At 43.5% G+C, this 22,768-nt stretch overlaps 1 long non-coding RNA gene across 1 annotated transcript in view; it reads right to left on the reverse strand.

Annotated features, from left to right (window-relative positions):
• Positions 1–348: 348 nt before the first annotated feature.
• LOC146358968 (uncharacterized) overlaps positions 349–22,768 on the reverse strand; it is a 62,628-nt gene continuing 40,208 nt past the window's right edge. The window contains exon 4 of the long non-coding RNA XR_014786355.1: positions 349–875. This is a non-coding gene — a long non-coding RNA (uncharacterized LOC146358968). The remainder of the gene's footprint in view (positions 876–22,768) is intronic.

Raw genomic sequence — 22,768 nt, forward strand, 5'->3', positions numbered from 1 at the left:
GTGCACATGACTCCTGAAAGCTCTGCACTAGTTGCCAGTTAGCTACCAAGAAACGTTGAAGGTGTTATTTTTGGCTTATAAGGCCCTAAAGAGCTCAGGACCATGCTGTCTGAAATACCACCTTGTACCATATAGGCTGCCCTGGTCTCTGTATTCTGAGAGGGAGGCCTTGCTTACTGTACCACAGCCTAGTGATGCTCACTTGGTCAGGATGTGGAGGAGACCTTCTCCATTGTGGCACCCACCATGTAGAATGATCTTCCCATCGAGATCAGGCAGGTGTCTAGTATGGAATGCTTCCACCAACAACAAAAAACATATCTGTTTGCAGCTACCCTTGGTTATTTTAATACAACAATTTATTGTTTTACTGATTGGTTTTTATGGTTTTTTATCATGATTGTTTTTCTTGTGAAGCACTCTGGAATTTTTCTTTTAAAAATTAAAAGCGGTATTGTCCTGTTTCAACACAGGCAGATGCAAAGTCAGAGCAAAGATCGGTTCACCAGCGTCTGTTTACTCAAGCGTCAAGGCCAGTCGGGGAGGTGTCCGAAAGTGTTGTCCAGATGAATAGCCGAAGGTCGAGGAGCCTGTCAGATCTGATATCCTGGAATGCCAAAGCCGAGGTTAAGGTGCTGTTGTTTGCTGCAGAGAGTTGGCATATGTTGGACTGAATTTATAGCTGGTCATTAATCAGCACAGCTGGCTAATTAGATCAGTGTGTTGCTTTTAAGGGAGGCCCCATGCTGTGACTTCCTTTTGTTCTTTTGCTGTTCACTTCTGATTCTACACCATTCAGAGGGATGGATGAACTCAGGTTCTGCTTCCAGCATTTGGGGAAATTCAGGAACTGCTCGAGAGGGTCCAGGTTGCTCCTGCAATGTTTTCAGGGGAGGACTGTCAGCCAAGGCCTCCTGTTCCATGCTTAGCTCTGGCTGAGACTAGGGATGTACGAAAGTTACTTACCGTTTCGCAGATCTGCTTTGCGGTGGGCGGGGAAGGCGCTCTGTCCATCCCCCCAGAATCCTTGACGGGGGGGAGGCGCTCCGTCCCTCCCCCCGGAGTCCTGCCCGGACGGCTCCGCTCCACGGGGATTCCGCGGAGCCGCCAGCTGGCTCTGCCAGCAGCTGGACATCCAGCCGCTGGGTAACAGGGACGCAAATGGCGGCTGCCGTAGCTGCCGCCGTTTGCGTCCCTGTATTCAACCGTGATAGCCTACGTAAATATTTACGTAGCCTATCACGTCTGGGTTAAAAAAAGCAACAACAAAAAGCGTACGCAAATGGCAGAGGCTGCAGCGGCCTCCATTTGCGTTCCTTATTTTTCGCCGTCTTAGTCTACATAAATATTTACGTAGATAAAGACGGCAAAAAATAAGGGACGCAAATGGCGGCTGCTGTAGCTGCCGCCATTTGTGTATGTGTGTGTTTTTTTAACCCAGACATGACAGGCTACGTAAGTCTTTACGTAGCCTATCATGTCTATGTAAAAAAAACCCACACACACCAAAAGACCAGACTGTAAATGGCAGCGGCGGTGGCAGCCGGTCGGAAGACCAGCCGCCGCCGTCTGGAACATCCACCCCAGGTAAGTCTCATCCTGGGGGGGATCCGCAGGGGGGCGGGGGGGTGACAGGCCATTTCACCACGGATTTTGGGGGGCCGAATGCCAGTGCATCCGGCCTCACTGAAATCCGTGGTGGAATTCTCTGCCATCCCTAGCTGAGGCCCATTGTGCTGGCTCTCCCTGTCCTCTTCTTCCTCGGATGAATCCTCCTCCAGGTAGGGTATGACAGGTATAGACATTTTCTTAAATAAAAAAAATAAAAGTCTAATGTTCCTAATGTTACTTTCTGTCACTTCTAACATTCCAACATTGAAGATCAAAAACTCACTCACAACTAGTTCTACATTACAAGATTTTGCTGCCTAGAACTGACGTGAACAAGAATTATGGCCATACTCTAGGGACCATAGACATTATAACTATTTGGCCACTATTCTCACTAGGGCTGTCAGAGAAATCCACAATGGATTCAAATGAATTTGGATTTCTATGTATTCAACCTGTGGATTCTTCAGCAGACTGCCTTTTTCCGAGTCCCACTGATTCCATGGATTTGTGGACCAGTTGTTCTCTTTTGGGGGAATTTGCACAATTTTATTCATTTGCAAATGCACATTTGCGCAAGTGCACATTAAGTAATGCAAACACACCTGCAAACTAACAAAATTCTCCTACAAAAAATCTGATTCCATCAGTGAGTGATGATGGAACGAAAGACGCCTGACAATCCACGCAACTGGGATGGAATGGATTTAACAAAATCCATACATCCCTAATTCTCACTGATTTAATTAAGGAAAAATAAATATTATTCTCCCCCCAGCCTCAAACACACAAGCTCTCCATGAATGTCCCACAGGTCTAGGAATTTAGTCACCTTTGGCTAACGATAACGCTGATTGGTTGCATGTATTGGTCACACTCATGTGAATCTGATGTAGCATATATAATAGTAATACTTAGCATTTATAGAGTGCAATAGTGTTCACATACATTGTCTTGTTGTCATCCTTACAACAACACCATAAGGTAGATCAGTTTTAATTTCACCATACTGCAGATGAGAGTTGAGGCTGAGAGGATGTGTCCTGACCAAGGCTGTTTACAGAGTTCATGGCTAAGATGAGATTATACATGGAGGTTTCCTGATTCATAGCTTACAGTGCAATTGCATGCATGTCTACTTAGCTGCCTTGAGTGCCATTTTTGGTAGAAAGGCAGAGTAGAAATCAAATAAATAAATACATACATAAGTCTAACTGAGTTCAATGGGACTTACCCCAGGGAAGTGTGTATAGCAGTCTCTTCTGCCTAGTGCACTCCAGATGTGTTGGACTATAACTCCCACTATCCCCAGCCCATGTTGGCTAGGGTGATGGGAATTTTAGCCCCACACATCTGAAGAGCACTGGGTTGGGGAAGGCTGGTATATGATTGCAGCCTCAGTCCACGGTGTTATACCAGTTCCCTACATTAGTTGCTTTTGTGATTTCTGTGTTTTCCATCTGTCATGAATGAGGGGAGAGGAGAATATAGCAGTGCTGTGGTGGTTTTTGGAGATGGAACTCTACGTATGTGAAGGAGCCCTTTAAGATATTCTCAAGCATAAAATATATGGAAATAGGATCAGTTATGAAGGGCTCATTCATGTATGAATCACAGCTTCCCCATGAAAAATGAATGTGAGATGAATCGGCCTAAATACTCACATTTTTTGAATGAAAAAAAACAACGCAATTTCTATACCTCTGTGCCCTTCATAAATGAACCTTTATACGTGTAAATGAGAACCAGTTACGGAGTGCAGATGTACCACATAAGCCAGCCCTCATACAGTTACCAAAAAAAGCTAAAATGGCTTCATAGTCATTCCTATCCACTGAATGCCTATTTAAAAAAATAAATAAAATCAAAGCAACACATATTTAAGGAGTTTGAGAGCACCTGAATACATGCTAAAAGCGAATATAACCAACCCAAATCCAGGAATAAAATGCACTGAATTTGAAGTATGCCTTAAACATTTCTTTCGGTCCTACACAAGCCCAGATAATAGTAACACAATCAATAATTAAATGTAATACTCTGTAGTAGCAAGAGGCATATATAAAAGATTTGTTGTGCTAGAAGTCACCTCTGGAAAGAGGTTACTGCTTATTCCTGCCTCTCTCTTTATGTAAGTGCCAATTTTGCTGGCACGTTAGACATGCTGACAAAAGAAGTTTATTCGCTGGACAACAATACTATCCATTGCCATGGATTCAATGAGATGATAGACAAAGGGCAGCTTTATTCCACACATGGCACAAAGATGCTGCCTTGTCAAATCTGAGAGGAGAGCTTAGAGCAGCTAACGTTGCTTTCAGCTTCAGGCTCTCCTTTGCCTTGTCCTTGAAAATCTGCCTCTTACCTCAGTTCTGCTTATGGACAGTCTCCAAGTGGGAGGATCTCTCTCCTCAGGATGACAGTCAAGTAGATGACTACACTCAGGCAGGGAAATTCCACCAGCCACAGTTGGGAGATCCTTGAGCCGGCAGGGTGGAAAGGAGGGAGGAGTAGCATTTGTCTCCCTTCCTTTGTCTTCCAAGGTTTGTTTGTAATTTGGATCAACACTGAACACGAGAAGAACCCCTTTCCAGTCCTGTTAGACTGAGGGGGCAAGGCCGGTGTTTGTGGCCCTGTCATGGGTTTATTATTATTATTATTATTTATTAATTATATTTATATCCCGCCATTTTTCCTCTTTAGGAACTGTGTTTATGTACCCAGTTCAGGCTTAAAACCTGAACAGAGCTAGTACAGCCAGATGGGATCGTACTACAATGACTTTGAGGAGTACATTGACTGCCTGTTCACTTCCAAGCCCAATTCGAGATGTTGGTGTTTACCTTCTGATGTTGTTGTTATTATCAGTTTATTAGATTTTTTTTCATTTCAATGAAAAATACAATATGAATGGTAAACCCTGTCTCACTGCCCCCATGCCCACTCCTTTAGGTTTTCTACTCCCTTCTTCATATCTCACCCTGAATTGAAAGAGTAGAGGTTTCACATCTATATGTAAAGCCATTAATCAAAATTTGGATGAATTGATAGTTACACAGAAAAATAAATAAATAAATAAATATAAAATAAATAAATGGCTGTGTCAAGCATGTCTCTTTGCTGGCATGTCCTGGTTTTGTGGTGGATCACATTACTACACATATAATTCAAATAATTTTTCCCATATTCATACCCTAAATGGCATGGGGCCCAAATACCTGAAGGAGCATCTCTCCCTATACCAATCTGGTTGTGTCTTAAGACTTTCAGACAAGGCTCCTCTCCAGTAGGGCTGTGCATTGCTTCAGTGCTGAATATGAATACTGAAGTGAATTGGGCTGCTTTGGGGGTGCCTTGTTGAGATCTGAAGTGGATTAGAACAGCACTGGGGTGGTCTGAAGCGAAGTGGGTAACCACTGAAGCACCTTGGTCCACCTTGGAGATTTGGAGCTATTGTGAAGCCTTCTGAAGTCCAGACAGCCTGTCTCTAAATGTATCAACTTGTGAAAGATGGGGGGGGGGGCGAGGAGGAGGAGGGAGGGGGGAAATGGTGAGCTTGGCGAATGGCAACTCTAGTTGCCAAATTAGGGCTGAACTTAACCCAGCAATCTCCAACCAGTGACAGTGGTGGGGTGGTGGAGGAAATTCTGTATATACTGGAGATCAGTCTGTGTTTGGTCCACTGTGTATGAGAGAGCTGGTTAGAGTTGGTTAGTTGGCTAGATCTGTGGTGTGTGTGTGTGTGTGTGTTGTACTGCAGCTTTGTCGTTCTTCTACATTCCCACCCAGCCCTTCTCAATTCAACTATTCCCTTTCTTTCTTTTCTAGATTCTTTATTAAAAAAAAACAAAAACATTTAAAAAGTACGTTAGCTTCCTCCTTGCCTTTCCTTGCTCTTTGGCTCCCCCCTTCTCAATTCAACCATTCTTATTAGTGCTTTCTTTCTTCTTTATTACCCCCTCAATAAATAAATTAAAAAGTACTTTAGTTTCCTGCCTTGCTTTGTTCTTTGCCCCTCGTCTTAATTCAACTGTTTCTTTGTAGTTTCTTTCTTTCTTTCTTTCTTTCTTTCTTTCTTTCTTTCTTTCTTTCGTTCTCTCTCTCTCCCTCTCTCTCTCTCTCTTTCTTGATCCTTTAAAAGAAACTACACACACACACACACACTTTCCTTGTTCTTTGTTCTTCCCCCCTTTCTCAGTTCCTGTATTCCTTCCCTTCCCATTTTTGAAATCTATATCCCCGCCCTCCCCACAAATATTAAAATGCTTTTCTTTGCTTGTAGGTTTTCTTTTGCTTGGCAAAGCACTTCACATATTAACATATATTATTTAAATTTAATACTACACCAGAGATTAGGGATAGAAGTGACACCTCCTCCTAATCACCACACCTAACTTCTCTGATTGTCCCTTTATGATCTTTGGTTTCAATTTCTGGGAACAGCACATTTTAGCTGTGCCTAGCACAAAAACTACAGGGCCAAACTGACTGAGGTTTAGCAGCTTGAATGACCTGCATTGTGGCTGCTAGTTGTCCAGATATCATGCACTTCTGTGCAACCAGTGAGAAGTTATAGCTTTTTGCTTTGAGAGTTTTTGTTGAAGAAAGCACATAGCACAAAAACTACTCTGCAAGCCTGTTTTCCCAGGTAATGTGTATTCCATTCAGCCAAAGAGAGCCTGAGGTTATCCACTGTGAGGCTGAATAGGAAAGTAGTACTAGGGCAGAAAGAACACACAGAAGAACTATACAGGAAAGATCTTAATGTCCCTGATAGCCATGATAGTGTGGTCACTGAACATGAGCCGGACATCCTAGAGAGTGAAGTCAAGTGGGCCTTAGGAAGCATTAGTAACAACAAAGCTAGTGGAAATGACAGTATTCCAGCTGAACTATTTAAAATCCTACAGGATGATGCTGTTAAAGTGCTGCTTTCAATATGCCAACAAATTTGGAACACTCAACAGTGGCCACAAGACTGGAAAAGGTCAGTTTACATTGCAATTCCAAAGAAGGGCAACGCCAAAGAGTGTTCAAACTACCGCACAATTGCACTCATTTCACATGCCAGCAAGGTGATGCTGAAATTCCTACAAGCTAGGCTTCAGCAGCATGTGAACCGAGAACTACCAGAAGTACAAGCAGGGTTTCGAAGAGGCAGAGGAACTAGAGATCAAATCGCCAACATTCGCTGGATCATGGAGAAAGCAAGAGAATTCCAGAAAAACGTCTATTTCTGCTTCATTGACTACGCTAAAGCCTTTGATTGTGTGGATCACAACAAACTGTGGCAAATTCTTAAAGAGATGGGAGTACCAGACCACCTTACCTGTCTCCTGAGAAACCTGTATGAGGGTCAAGAAGCAACAGTAAGAACCGGACATGGAACAACCGATTGGTTCAAAATTGGGAAAGGAGTATGACAAGGCTGTATATTGTCGCCCTGCTTATTTAATTTATATGCAGAGTACATCATGAGAAACGCCGGGTTGGATGAATCACAGGTCAGAATTAAGTTTGGCGGGAGAATTATCAACAACCTCAGATACGCAGACGATACCACCCTAATGGCAGAAAGCGAAGAGGATCTAAAGAGCCTCTTGTTGAGGGTGAAAGAGGAGAGTGCAAAAGCTGGTTTGAAACTCAACATTAAAAAAACTAAGATAATGGCATCTGGCCCCATCACTTCCTGGCATATAGAAGGGGAAGAAATGGAAGCTGTGACAGATTTTATTTTCTTGGGCTCCAAGATCACCGCAGACGGTGACTGTAGCCATGAAATTAAAAGACGCTTGCTCCTTGGGAGGAAAGCTATGGCACACCTAGACAGCATAGTAAGAAGCAGAGACATCACTTTGCTGACAAAGGTTTATATAATCAAAGCTTTGGCTTTCCCAGTAGTAATGTATGGCTGTGAGAGCTGGACTATAAGGAAGGCTGAGCGCCGAAGAATTGATGCTTTTGAACTGTGGTGCTGGAGAAGACTCTTACGAGTCCCCTGGACTGCAAGGAGGTCAAATCAGTCAATCCTAAAGGAAATCAACCCTGACTGCTCACTGGAAAGACAGATACTGAAGCTGAAGCTCAAATATTTTGGCCACCTAATGCGAAGAGAAAAGTCACTGGAAAAGACCCTGATGCTGGAAAAGATTGAAGGCAAAAGGAGAAGGGGACGGCAGAGGATGAGATGGCTAGATAGCATCACCGATGCAATGAATATGAACTTGAGCATGCTCCGGGAGAGAGCGAAGGACAGGAAGGACTAGCGTGCTATGGTCCATGGGGTCACGAAGAGCCGGACACGACTTAACGACTGAACAACTAGGGCAGAGGGTTTATTTGCACTTCAAAGAAACCTACAGCAGAGATTAGGGATAATGACCTCCTCCTATTCACTGCTTAAACACCTGACCTCTCTGATTATCCCTTTGTGACCCTTGGTTTGAGTTGCTGAGAACAGCTCATGTTACCTGTGCTGAGCACAAAAACTACTGGGACAAACTGTCTGAACTTTGGCAGGTGGAATCAACTCCATGGGGGCTGACAGGTACCCAAATTTCATGTATTTATCATGAAAACCGAAAACGTTATGGCCATTTCTCTTTTCCAATGCAAGTCAATGGGTAAATGCCAAATCCAAATAATTTGGATATCCGAATCTTGTTTTGGATCTGAATCTGAAGTGAAGTGGATTGGGTTCAAATCAGTCCCAGCGAAGCTACTTTGAAAGGTCTGAATTGGCATCTGAAGTGAAGTAGGGGGTCTGTGCACAGCCCTACTCTCCAGGTTCCTTTTGTCAGGGGAAGCTCATTGTGCAGGAAGTAGGCGGAAGGCCTTTTCTGTGGTGGCACTCTGTCTCTGCAATGCCTTCCCCATCAAAGGGCGACTGGCACTGATGCTGGTCTCATTTTGGTGCCAGGTTAAAAGTTGCTTATTTGTCTAGGCATTTTAAAATGTGATGTTGGTTTGGGCTTAGTCTGCTCTAAAACTGATTTTTATTGTAATTTTTAATGTTTTTATGCTATTATATTCATAGCATATTTTGGTTCTTAAGTTTTTTGTTTGCTGCCCTGGTATCGCAGGATGAAGGACAGGTTAAAAATGACATAAATGAATGAATGAATGAAGCATTGCTATATTTTAAATGTTTTATCTGAGAAGAATGTATGTTGGTGCTGGATATGGTGATCAAAAGTCATTCAAGGCAAGGCCTTGTCTAGGTGATGTTCATCAGACCTGGATCAGGGAGACAGGTTCTTGGACCATCCCAAAAATGATAAATGAGTGGAGTAAGCCTTTGTCTTGTTTCCCATTTGCATCTTTTTTCTTTTCTTTTCTTTTGGAAGTCCTGACATCTTTTTACTAGTTCATCCTGTCTCTCCTTTGATCCAGAGGAAGGGGAATGGATATAGAATGAAGAGGGTTTCTTTGTGCTATACTCACTGTTCTTCAAGTCCTTCCAGCCAACTTTAGGCCTTAATAAAGAATTGCAGCATTGATCTGATCGGGCAAAAGTTGTATGAACAAGAGCTTAGCTAGTGGTCCTACTACTAGTCAAAGCAGAAGCAGTTTGGGGAATCAGTGAGTGGCGTTGGCTTGAAGTTATCTATTCAGTCTTTTCTAATTCTGAAGGAGTTTGAAATGCCCACTCACAAACTGTCATTCCATCAGGGAATGGAGGTCTGTTCAGTTTCAATGTAAAGAAGGTTACAAAGGGGCCTTGTAGAAGTAAAGAGTTATGTGAAACACTGTCATAGAATAGAGGTAGAACTGGTTTTAAGGGCTACTCAGGAAAAGAAAACTGAGTGAGATCAAATTGCAGAAATTAACCTGGATGGCACAAAAAGGGCTTGGTTTTTAGAACAATGAGGCAATGGAATTATTTATTTAAGGAGGTTGTGCAATGTTCTCCTTGGGAAAGGGCAGTATCCAGGAATAGTTTTGATGTACAGAATCCTGCCAGGGTAGAGGCTGGTGTGAATGACCCATGCAGTCCTTTCTGATTTTCAACTTGCAATTTTAGCTTAAATCTTACAAGAGGCACTTCTGAGGATTAATCTGTTTCCTTGCTTGACCTTGGTTGACTAAATTAAATGTGAATATATAGCATGAAAAGTCTGAAGGTTGTGGAAAGAACTTGGTTTGCTTTGGGGGGATTCCAGATTGTCAATGTTTTGGCCAAAGAGAGAAAGGGGGAGGGGAGGGAAAGGGAAAAAACCTAGGAGAAAAGAATGAAGATAAAACTAAATTAGATATCTATTAAAAATGAATTAGTGGTGACTGAAAATCAAATTAAATCATAGATAATCAATCTAATTGTAAAGCTCTCTGGTGAGTATTAATGCTTAATTTGTCTTCTGTTTGATGAAGGCACTTATTAATTAAAAATATTTATACAAGGTAAAGTCTTGACATAAGTACTCAGAGTATTCATTCTGAAAGGAACCAGTGCCTATTAATCAGCCAATCTATCAAAAGATGACCTGACTTTACAATGAAGGCAAGTTGTTGGTTCAATAAATCTTATTTAGAGCTCTTTCTCATTAAATATCCTTCAGAGCTAGTGCTAAAAAGGAAAGTGCTAACTTTCTAGGGGATGATGGAATGTCATATCTCTTCATGATTGTACAGTTAGTTGAAAGAGAGGGGCATTCACCGCCCATTCCCAGCTTCCTGTTTTCTTTTAAACTTCTCTTAAATTGCTAAACATCCAGGTTCCATAACCTGATAATAATGAGGAAGGGGAAAACGCATGCCCAGTAATGGATTTATTGCTGTAGGTTTTTTTTTAAGGCTGCTTCCTAATGTCAGAAGGAGTTATAACCATGTCTGCTGTCACAGATATGTCACGCTACTTCTGGGATTATTGACGTATCTTTGCCAGATACACAAGAGACTGTGAAGCGGTCCATTAGTTACGTAGCCCTCCTGCCAGACCATGGATACCAACAAAAGCTGGATTTTTAATCCAGGGGGTGTTGCCTCTCCTTCAAACACAGTGTCATGGTTTGACTCTCAGGCTATTGACATAAGAGCCTTCCAAAGTTTCTCTGCTGTGAAAGGATCTGCAGACACACAAGGCAGAGAGACTTCAGGTCATAAGGTGAAATTTACTGCATTTTTAAATTGGAGGACCTATCTTTGTAGAACGAGAGAGAGAGATTTGCCAGCCATTTGTGTCTCTGTCACCTCAACATGATCACAACATAGTCTATGTGCAGCTTCCCTTGGCTGGTCTGCTGTGGGGACGGGCCACCAGGCGACCTGGCATCTGCATGAGGTCCTGGTTGCCTTCTGAAAACTATGCAAGGAGCTTGTTCTAACTTATAAACTGCTTCGGCACAACATCTCAGAGACTGTCTCCTCCCTTGTGTACAATTATGATTTCAGGATGTCACTGGATACCATCTGTGAATTACACTCAGGCAGCGAGGGCAGGAAGAGACTGCTCAATGTGGCTGCCCTCCAATTATGGAACTCCCTCCTACTGAAGACCTGTCAAAGTCCAAAGCCCTATTCATGCCTTCCTCCCATGCATAGCGCACATGTAGGTGCCCCTTTACAGATGTCCAAACTCAACACAACTGGCATGGAACACAAAGCTGGGGGGTGGGATCTGGGCCAGGAGGTCATCCAAGCTCCACCTGACATGTGTTAGTCAAAGCCAGGGTGGGAAACTTCTTTCAGCCTGAGGACTGAATTTCAAGGAAACTCTCAGGGGCTGCATTCCAGCGGAAGGCAGGGCAAAAGGCAAAGGGAGAAGGGCCAAAGCATAGGGGTGGGGCCAAACATACAAAACATACCACCATATTGTAGCTTGAAGCTCTTACTGCCAGTAATGAAGCCTTTGGAGAGGCGTCTCAACCTTTTTGAAGGGGGAAAAAGCTGCACAAAAGCTGGGAAGGCACCAAAGCATTGCTGGTTGGGGGAAAGGAGGTGGGGCCAGAGGAAGGGGGCGTGGCCCTCTGTGGAACCCTGGAGGGCCAGACAGGGGCCCCAGGAGGCTTTGTAAGGCCTAACTGTTTGGGTTAGTCTTTGGAGTGTAGGGTTAATTCAAGAAACAGTAGAAAATGTAATTGAATTAGACGCAATCTTACTATGCTTTGCAAATTCTTTGGTTTTGTTACCTGCCCTGAATCTTCAGGATGAGAAAAACATACAAAATTACTTGCACAATCAGGGATTCTTACATTTCTAAATTCCCTGGAAACTCTGGGATGCCCACTCAGGAGAGATCCAATGCGCTCTCTCTTTCTGTTTACAGCTATGTTTTTGAAGCATTTTTAATCCAGCATTTGATGGTCTGCTGCTTTGGAAACTGACTTGTTTAAAGGCATCTATTATTTGAAGGGCTGTCCAGTCCAAGTTCTGTTTAAAGATAAAGAACCATAAGGAACGAGAGCAAGGGCTTTGAATTTGCCTGCCAACAGTTAGTAACTGGATAAGACATAGAGCAGGCACACAGATCATCTGCTCATAGTTTTCTCCACTATGGGAGGGAGTGGGGAATTATAGGAAGATTATAATTATACAAAGACTATATTTCTATTTAGTTATAATAATTATTTCCAAATTGGCACCTGTACGTACAAGTTTTAATGCAAATCTGTTCCCTCTCCTGTCCTCTTTTTCCACCTGATCGTATTGTTTCAAATAAAATATGTAAAACTGATTTTAAACGCAGAGCCACACATGACAAACCCCACCCAGAGAACCTGGGGCACACATCTCTATGACAGTGTGTCCGAGAGACCAAAAGCTGCCCTACATGAAGAACTGAATGACAATATCAAGCCAAACACTTTTATTAGACTATGGGAAGGGAATGATAACAGAGGGACTTAAGAGAGGCTTGCTGCGTTAAAACTAAACTATCTCATAGAATCATAGAATAGTAGGGTTGGAAGGGGCCTATAAGACCATTGAGTCCAACCCCCTGCTCAGTGCAGGAATCTACGTCAAAGATCTGTATCATATTAGCTCAGTAATCCAAGAATGCTTCTCCATCTACATTTTTGGTGTTCAAAAACAACATGGAAAAGAAGATTCTGTCAGGTGCAACTTCTCCCAGCATTCCCTCGCTATGGTGGGGAAAGCCACACCTGTTGAGATTCCTCTATCTAGACTGCTTAGGAGTAGCAAGGAGTAGTCTAAATGGAGTAAATGGAGGGGGATTAGGGTTCTGAATTTTGCAAGGTCATGAGCTAAGCAACCAAATGAACCATGGAGGGCCAAAGGTGACTCAAAAGAATGTGAAGGCCTGACATAGTGGGCAGCAGAGGAGGCATTTTGCTTTTTTATTTATTTATTGCATTTATACCCCGCCTTTCTCCCTCTCGCAAGGAACTCAAGGCGGCTTACATTATCCTCCTCCTCACCGTTGTATCCTCACAACAACAACCCTGTGAGGTAGGTTGGGCTGAGAGTCTGTGACTGGCCCAAAGTCACCCAGTGAGCTTCCATGGCCAAGTGGGGACTAGAACCCGGATCTCCCGGCTCCCAGTCCGTCACTCTCACCACTACACTACACTGGCTTTCATGACTCCATGGCAACAGTAGCACCGCTTCTTGGAATGTATAACAGGTGTTTGAGACAAAGAGACATCTCGGGTAACACAGGCCTCCTTGCTTCCTTTCTTTGGGTTATAGTCCCCAGATGATCTGCAATAGCAGCTTTAGGCCTTTACTACTATAATGCCTATTCTGAAGTGAAACACAAGACCTGAATTTTGAAATTAAAATGATGATTTTCCAGTGTTGATGTCTGAATGTTGACTCCAGCTATTGGAAGTAAGAGATTATAACAAGGAACTCATTGTATATCCAAGGTGGATATACAACTAGGTATAAACTAGGTTAAACTAGGGCTGGTTGAAATCTGTCAGGTTTGCTTTTTCACCCATTCAATTTCTAAAAAATCTCAAGTTCTTTTTCTCCCAAATATGAAGAACTTTCCGGATTTTGGTAAATTCTTACCAAAAAATGAATTGAAAAAAGAAATTCTCACCCATCTGCACCAGCCAAATAAATAGATACTGCTATTCCTAGCATGGAGAGGACCGTGATGTACCTGCCTGCCATATAGTTGTTAAAGATGTGGAGCCTGTCAGGAAAAAAAGGGGTGGCAATTCTAATTAAGCACTAACATGGTTGAATTCGCAGGGATTCAAACCCAGACGTTAAGAGCACTCAAAGCCCTGAGCCTGGATGGGTGAACCTCTCAGTTTTGGTTTCTGTCACGTTTGTTTGTTTTTAAATCTCAAGTTCTTTTTGCCCTAAATATGGAGAACTTTGGAAATTTTGATAAATTCTTATCAAAACCAAATTTAAATGAAATTCTCACCCATCCTTAGTTTGAACTTTATGTTTGTTACAGCCCTTGTTCAGCTATTCCAGGTAATTGTTTTAGTATTGAGTGGGGAGGGCAGGTGTCTTTTTCACAGAAGAATAAAAGGAGTCTGAGAACATTTGATGTTTGATTCCATTAAACTAGTCTATAGCTTGATGTGAAGCAAGTGGAATCCAGAGCAGAGGTTAATTTTAAAAAACTGCTGCTTGAATCGCCATCCTCCTTTGTGCTAAATCATAGGTGCTGTTTCAATTGCTGTTATCAGTTAAACAAATATACAGTCATGCTTTGTGACCTAAGGATACTGCCTATTTATAACCTGCAGTGTGGCAAAGTATTAAGTGTGTGAACACTTCAGGGAAATAACGGGGAGAATGACAGATAGGTTTAGCTTGTCATGAAAAGATGTATATTGTTTAGCCCAACGTGATGGATCGTGTAAGAGTGTGTAATACGAAATAACAGGGAGATTAATTGGGTAAACAGGAAAGGATAAACAGGAAGAGCAAGTTTTAAACAAGTAATGACAGTAATGAGTTGTTCCATCTTTTCTTATCATATCAAGATATTGCCAGAGTCACAGTCCTTCCAGCCTTTACAATGAACCCCAAAGAGGGGGAGAAAAATAACACAAGAAAAGACAACTGACAATATTTATGACCATTAGTGGGTGAGAATGTCTGACACTTTGGGGTGCAGTGTCATCAATATGCTGGTGACACCCAATTCAATTTTTCTTCTTAATTAGGTTTGCCTCTGGAGTGGAGAGTACCAGTTCTTACCACATGAGGGTGCAGTCAAACAACATAGTCCCCCATGTGTTCCATTTTGTGTCTCCACCAGCATCAGTCACAAGAACCTCTTTCTATGGTGTCACCTGTGCACTAGGCCTACACAGTAAGGACACAAAGAGGGGGATTCCTGCTGCCTACCTCCAAGTATGGGGCTCCCTCCCCTGCTTAAGTCAGAGTCCAAGCACATTTTGGAAGCACTGTAAAACCTGTTCGTTAGGGTTGGCCTTTGGAACCCATGGTTAAGTCAGCAGAGGTGTGGGAACATTTAGTGATATCTTAATGGGATGCAATTTTATTCTGTTTTGCTGGGATTTTATCTCTTTGCTACTTTCCCTGATCCTTCAGGGTGGAGTGTGCTCTAAAAGTAAGGGTGCATTCCCATGCATGTTTAAACAGAAAGAAGTTCCACAACTGCCAGCATTCCCCTAAACATGCATAGGGTTGCACCCTAAAAATCTTAATATTCAGAGCATAAAATGGCTGTGGTGAAACCATGTAACACAGGAAGCTCCTTATACTGGGTCAGACCAGTGGTCCATCTAGCCCAGTATTGCTGACACTGACTGGCAGTGGCTCTCTGGGTTTTTAGGCAGGTGCCTTTCCTAGTCCTACCTGGAGATGCCAGAGATCAAACCTGGGACCTCCTGCATGCAAAGCAGGTGCTCCACCACTGAGTTATGGCCCCTCCCAACCATTACTACATCCAAAGTGACATGTGAATCATGCCTAACTGAAGCCCTTTTTCGGTGTTATGAGGCCTTGGTGAACATGCTTGGGGTGCAGGGAGTAGTGTTTTGGAAGCAGGCAGGCACACATTCATTAGAGAGCCCCTGGGGTCTTATCACACATTCTGAATGTGTGTCAGTTGGGAGAAGAGCTTGCTGCTCCCTTCTCTGTATGTTCATAGAATTCCTAAAATATCTCAAAAGGGCTTCAGTTGCTCCTAGGGTGGCCGATTTTTTTAATATATTTTTATTTTTGTAACTTGCTACAATAGTTTATGATTTGACTTTATAACCCACTTTGTGTGTATTCATACAGAGGAGGAGAATATAAATAATTTACATAATAAACAATATTTAAACAACAATAAAACATCCAGCTGGTTTTCACGGGCCTGAAATCAAATGCAGGCTATGTGAATCTAAGGTCATAGAATCATAGAATCATAGAATAGTAGGGTTGGAAGGGGCCTACAAGGCCATCGAGTCCAACCCCCTGCTCAATGCAGGAATCCAAGTCAGAGCATCCCTGACAAATGGCTGTCCAGCCTCGTCTTAAAGGCCTCCAGTGTGGGAGAGCCCACCACCTCCCCAGGTAATTGGTTCCATTGCCGTATTGCTCTGACACTCAGGAAGTTTTTCCTGATGTTCAGCCGGAATCTGGCTTCCTGTAACTTGAGCCCATTATTCCGTGTCCTGCACTCTGGGATGATCAAGAAGAGATCCTGGCCTTCTTCTCTGTGACAACCTTTCAAGTACTTGAAGAGTGCTATCATATCTCCCCTCAGTCTTCTCTTCTCAAGGCTAAACATGCCCAGTTCTTTCAGTCTCTCTTCATAGGGCTTTGTTTCCAGTCCCCTGATCATCTTTGTTGCCCTCCTTTGAACCCTCTCCAGCTTGTCTGCATCCTTCTTAAAGTGTGGTGCCCAGAACTGGACACAGTACTCCAGATGAGGCCTAACCAGTGCTGAGTAGAGGGGAACTAGTACTTCCCGGGATTTGGAAGCGATGCTTCTATTAATGCAGCCCAAAATAGCATTTGCCTTTTTTGCAGCCACATCACATTGTTGGCTCATATTCAGCTTGTGATCGACGACAATTCCAAGATCCTTCTCGCTCGTAGTGTGGTTGAGCCACGTATCCCCCATCTTGTAACTGTGCATTTGGTTTCTTTTTCCTAGGTGCAGAACTTGGCATTTGTCCCTATTAAATGCCATTCTGTTGTTTTCTGCCCAGCACTCCAGTCTATCAAGATCTCTTTGAATTTTGTTTCTGTCTTCCAAAGTATTAGCTATCCCTCCCAATTTTGTGTCATCTGCAAATTTGATCAGCATTCCCTGCACCTCCTCCTCCAAGTCATTAATAAAAATGTTGAAGAGCACTGGGCCCAGGACTGAGCCCTGCGGTACCCCGCTCGTTACCTCTCCCCAGCTTGAGAAGGTCCCATTGATAAGCACTCTTTGAGTCCGATTCTGTAGCCAACTGTGGATCCACATGATCGTTGTTTCATCTAGCCCACTTCGAGCAAGTTTGCTCATCAGGATATCATGGGGCACTTTGTCGAAAGCTTTGCTGAAGTCGAGGTATATGATGTCTACAGCATTCCCACGGTCTACAAGGGAGGTGACTTGATCAAAAAATGAGATCAGATTTGTCTGGCAGGACTTGTTTTTGACAAATCCATGTTGGCTTCGAGTAATCACGGCATTGTTGTCAAGGTGCTTCCAGATGGATTGCTTTATGATCTGCTCCAGAATTTTCCCAGGGATTGATGTCAGACTGACTGGTCTGTAGTTCCCAGGTTCCTCCTTTTTACCCTTTTTGAAGATAGGGACAACGTTAGCCCTCCTCCAGTCATCTGGCACTTCCCCGGTCCTCCATGATTTCTCAAAGAGAATAGACAGCGGTTCTGAGAGTTCTTCTGCCAGTTCCTTTATTACTCTAGGATGCAGTTCATCTGGCCCTGGAGATTTGAACTCATTCAAAGTAATGAGGTGTTCCTTGACCATATGCCTGTCGATCTCAAGCTGCAATCCTGCCCCTTCAGCCTGTACTTCGCCTTTGCCAGGGGGGTCATAGACCCTCTTTTGGGAGAAGACTGAGCCAAAGTAGGAATTGAGCACCTCTGCCTTTTCTTTGTCATCTGTTATCATTTTGCCATCCTTATTTAATAGCTGAACAACCATTTCTTTCCTCTGCCTTTTACTATGCACGTAGCTGAAGAAAGCCTTTTTGTTGTTTTTAGCATCCCTCGCTAACCTCACCTCGTTCTCTGCTTTAGCCTTCCTGACGCCATCCCTGCAATTCTGTGCTACCTGCCTGTACTCTTCCTTTGTTACTTGGCCTTCTTTCCACTTCTTATATGTGTCCTTTTTTGTTTTCAGGTCATCCCTAAGCTTTTTGTGAAGCCACATTGGCTTCTTCTGTTGTCTTCCACCTTTTCTTCTTGTTGGAATTGTTTGTGATTGTGCCTTGAGAATTTCCTTTTTTAAAAGTTCCCACCCATCTTGGACTCCTTTTCTCGCTAGCATTGTTTGCCATGGGACCTTACTGATCATTGTTCTGAGTTTATTAAAATCAGCTTTCCTAAAATCCAGGGTACGCGTTTGAGTACACTCGGCTTTTGCTTCCCTTAGAACCAAGAACTCAAGTACAACATGGTCGCTTTCCCCCAGAGTTCCTGTAACTGCTACTTTATCCACTAAGTCATCTCTGTTGGTTAGGATCAAGTCAAGGATAGCCGATCCTCTAGTTCCTTCCTCTACTTTCTGTAGGAGGAAGTTATCCGCCACACAAGTCAGGAATTTCCTGGAGGGGCCATGTTTTGCAGAATTTGTCTCCCAACAAATATCGGGGAAATTGAAGTCCCCCATTACTACTACATCATGCTTCCTTAAAACATTGGCTATTTGCTTTTCAAAAGTTTCATCCTTGGCTTCTCCTTGATTGGGTGGCCGGTAGTAGACTCCGACCACCAGGTTCCTTTTATTCTTTGCTCCATTTATTTCAACCCAGATGCTCTCGATGGGGCTACCAAGCTCCTCCTCCTGTATTTCTGTGCAGAGATATGTATTTTTCACATACAGTGCAACCCCGCCTCCCTTTCTGTTCCTCCTGTTCTTTTTGAACAAGTTATATCCTTCAACTGCTGTATTCCAGTCATGAGAGTCATCCCACCAAGTCTCAGTTATACCTATCAAGTCATAATTTCCCTCCTGTATTAAGAGTTCAAGTTCATTCTGTTTGTTTCCCATACTCTGGGCATTAGTATATAGACATCGAAGACCATGTGCTTCATAGTCTGGCTTTCTTCCTACATGTGTCTGAAGACTATTATTGGGCGCTATCAGCGCTGTTCTCTCCATTGCAGTGCATGCGCCTACGTCCATTGTTACCCCCAACATTACATCTCCCTTCCCCGTAGGATTCAGTTTAAAGCCCTCCTGATGAAGTTCTTCATGCTGTGGCCAAACACATTCTTCCCAGCCTTTGTGAGGTGCAACCCATCCCTAGCCAACAGCCCATCTTCCAGGAAGTATAGCCCGTGGTCCCAGAATCCAAATCTCTCTCGTCGGCACCACCTTCGTAGCCAGTCATTCACCCGGAGTATTTTTCGTTCCCTTTCTATCCCTCTTCTAACTACTGGAAGGATGGATGAGAAAACTATCTGGGCCCCAAAGTTCTTGAGTTTCCTTCCCAAAGCTTCAAAGTCTGACGTGATCTCTTCGTAGCTCCGCTTGGCGGTATCATTTGTTCCCACATGGATGAGAAGAAAGGGATACCTGTCAGTGGGCTTTATGAGTGCAGGCAACCTTTCAGTCACGTCTCTAATCTGTCCTCCCGGGAGACAACATACCTGGCGAGTCCACGGGTCTTCGCGACATACTTGGGTCTCGATCCCACGCAGCAAGGAGTCTCCCACTACTACCACTCTTCTCTTCTTCTTCTTGTAGGCCTGGGTTTCATCGCCTCTGTTTGACTGACCTTTAGCCTCTTGCTCACTCTCATGCAGGTTCCCCTGTGATTCTTCCTCTGCAGGCTGTCCTCCAGTCTCATCTGCAAGTACCTGGAATCGGTTCCACAGCTCCACCGCTTCCACTGGTGCAGAGTGGCGTCTAGTCCTTCAGCAACAGGCCAGCTGTTACTGTGGGGTGACTATATGTCCTTCTTTACAGAGGGTAGTCCTCTGTTTGAAGGGCTGTCAGGGGACAGCCCTGTGTTTCAAGGTGTCCTCTATGTGGAGGGCTGGCCAGTCCAAGTCCGGTTTAAAGATAACCAGAGGAAGGAGGAACATGCAGGGGCCTCCAAGTTGCCCATCCACAGTTGTGAGAAGCCACACAGGTCACCTGGGCCAGACCTACGCCTCATGTCATATCAATGCAATCCCATCACGGTGACGCTATATCCCTATTGCGCATTTATACCTTGTAGCACAGACAGTGACATCTGTTGCAATACTTTGGATACGGAATAAAAAGCCAGAAAGAATGCTAGAAAAGCAGTATATGGAATGTTGAATGTGCCCCAACAGTTATCAGTACCAGTGTAGATCTAAACCCGGCCACAGTCTTCTATACTATGGTGACATGTATTGTACTACTCTTTAAACGAGAGATATTCATTCTAAATTTGCATCTATGTGTATATATTAGCATATGTAAATTTTATGCAAAGCTGCATCTTCTATTCCCCTTTTTTGGAGATTCATTTTTTTTGGCAATGCCTAAATAGCCACCGTAATTGCTTCCAGTCACATGTATAATTTGTCTGAGGGGTGTGGAAGAATTCAGTTTTCCCAGAATCAACACAAAAGCATTAACTGGTTTCACTTTCCAGTCCTGATTAACAATTACTATAATATTCAGTAATATATTTAGTAATGATATAGTGCCTACAACAAAGTGCTGTACAAAAATGTTTTAATAGGACACAAGTCCTGCCCACAAGTCCTATCTAACTATAAGGTAGGTAAATGAAGAATGGGAAGAAGACACAAGAGACGAAGGACTGGATATGATTCTGGCTACGATGGGGAGGGCCTATGAGGAAAAGGTGCATTTTAAAGCACTTTAAGCAATGGGCTGTTGGAATACCACAAGGGAGAGAATTCCCCCAAAAATAAACTGAAAGAGGAAAAAATGGGCAAATACTTGCTCTTGTTTATCTAAGCTCCTTCTTTGTTTACACAGTGGCCTCTACTTCTGTAAAGAAAAGAAGAGATGAAGAGGAGCAATAGAGTGCAAAACATATGTAGACTAAAAGAGGGAGCTTAAAATGAACACACTGAGGAAAAGGAAGTGCAGAGGAGTGGAAAAAGAAAAAGAGGGGTGATACAACTGAAGGAAGAAGCAGAACAAACTGTCCAAGCTGTGGAGTAAAGGACAAAGGAAGAGGCTGAGGATGGGGAAACAGGATGGCCAGAAAGAAGAGCATTAAAATACTTTATTTATGAATTTATTTATTAGCCACTTTTCAGAGCAGGAGCCCTCCCAAGGCGGCATACAGCAGTAAACACATAAGAAAAACTGATGTGATATTAAAAATGGTAAAAACACAATAAAAACAGTAAAAACACAATAAAAACAGCAACAGCAGCAAACATTCTAAAAACCCCAAACCAGCACAAAATAAAACTTACAACAGACAACAGCAGTTACTACCTAGTGCGAAAACACATGGGCCAGATCTATGCCTTGTGTCATATCATTACGATCCCATCATGGTAATACTATATCCCGCTTGCGCATTTATACCTCGGACGCACAATGACATTTGTTGCAGTATATTAGATAATATGGAAGAAACAGCAGGAAATAACACTATGATAGTGGTATATCAAATGTGTAATGTCCCCCAACAGTTATCAGTGCACTTCAATACTGCTATAAAGCAGTAGCGTAAATCTAGCCATTATCAGGGGAAGGACAGAGTAAAGTAGTACATTTTCAAGGCCCTCCTAAAAGTCTGCAATGATGGGGCCTGGCAATTGGCAACTTATTCCAGAGGTGTGGGGCCACTGCAGAAAGGCCCTCTCTCGTGTGGTTGCCCACCTAACTGCCCTCACAGGTGGGCAAGTGAGAAGAGTCTCTCTCACTGATCTTAAAGTGCAGGCAGGCTTATATAGGGAAAGGTAGTCCTTCAAGTATTTGGACCCAAACCATTTAAGGCTTTAAAGATAAAAACCAGCACTTTAAATTGGGCTTGGAAACACACTGGTAACCAGTGCATATGCAGCTGGCGCAGTATAGGCATTATATGACTGAATGGCTTTGTCCCCACCAACACTCGGGTGGCCACATTCTGCACCAGCTGGACTTTCTGAACCGTCTTCAAAGGTGGCGGCATGTACAGTGCATTAGAGTAGTCCAGCCTGGATGTCACAAGTGCATGGATAACTGAGACAAGGTCATAATAATAATGAGAGAGTAAGAAAGGACTTGAGCTGAGCTAAGGAGAAGGTGATAGGTTGGGGGAGGGGAGTGTCAGACAAGGCAGTAAAAACCCTCCAGAACCTCAAGCTGCAGCAGGGGAATCCCTGTGATGAGCCAGGCACCTTAACCCTGTTTGAAGGGTAAGAAGAAGGACCCACATGCTCTTCCTATGAATCTAAGAGGTAACAAGTGCGCTTTAAGAACGTTTATTTGTTAACACCTCCATTGGAGGGAAATCTTAGAGGCAATTTAACCCTCCATCAACAGAAACATTTACTACATCAGTTTAGCATTGGGGTGAAATATACCCCCAAGACAGTCATAAAAATAAAATATTTGGTGGAAGTTATCACATACAACACCATCTGCAAGTAACAAAAAAATCATGCCTTTATTGAGACATGATGCGTTGGAATTGCCTCACAGGCAGAATTTTCTGTCATACTGTGTGGGTTTGGAAGGCATATATTGCCTTATCGGGCAGCTTCCTCTGACTGGCACTAATTGTTAATCAGTTGTAACATTCTTATATGGTATGAAGCAGCATGGAAATGTCATGTAGTTGGGGCCAACCGCTACATTAGTAAGTTTTTTTTAGGGATGTACGAAACACTTACCTGGTTTCATCCGGGGACATCCGCAGTGGGGGGGATGCGCTCTGTCCCTCCTCCTGAAATTCTCCCCAGCTGGCTCCGCTCTGCGGCGACTCCGTGGAGCTGCCGGCTGGGGCTGCCTCCACCCAGGCATCCGGCCACTGGGCTGTGCAGGGACGCAAATGGTGGCCGCCGTAGCCGCCACCATTTGCGTCCCTGTCTTTTGCCGTGATAGGCTGCATATATATTTACGTAGCCTATCACGGCA

The sequence above is a fragment of the Heloderma suspectum genome, chromosome 1 (genome assembly GCF_057233095.1).
Source record: "Heloderma suspectum isolate Gila_16-S chromosome 1, 16-S_ref, whole genome shotgun sequence".
Taxonomy (NCBI): domain Eukaryota; kingdom Metazoa; phylum Chordata; class Lepidosauria; order Squamata; family Helodermatidae; genus Heloderma; species Heloderma suspectum.